We start from the raw sequence: 251 nt of genomic DNA on the forward strand, positions 1-251 counted from the left end.
CCTAAAATTTTCTAGGATAATTATTTCTTCTTCCTCTTCTTCTTCCTCTTCCTCTTCCTCTTCCTCTTCCTCTTTCTTCTTCTTCTTCTTCTCCTCCTCCTCCTCCTCCTCCTCCCCTCAACTTCTCACATCTATAGAAGACCTATCCCTGTGGGCACCTGTCACACCCACCTGATATGCCACATCACCCAAACACCTTCCCAGGCAGCACAGCCCAAATGCACCTAACTTCTGCATCTGGCATTACCCAC

Source organism: Fukomys damarensis, unplaced genomic scaffold, assembly GCF_012274545.1.
Source record: "Fukomys damarensis isolate Sample0158 unplaced genomic scaffold, DMR_v1.0_HiC HiC_scaffold_16, whole genome shotgun sequence".
Classification (NCBI taxonomy): Eukaryota; Metazoa; Chordata; class Mammalia; order Rodentia; family Bathyergidae; genus Fukomys; species Fukomys damarensis.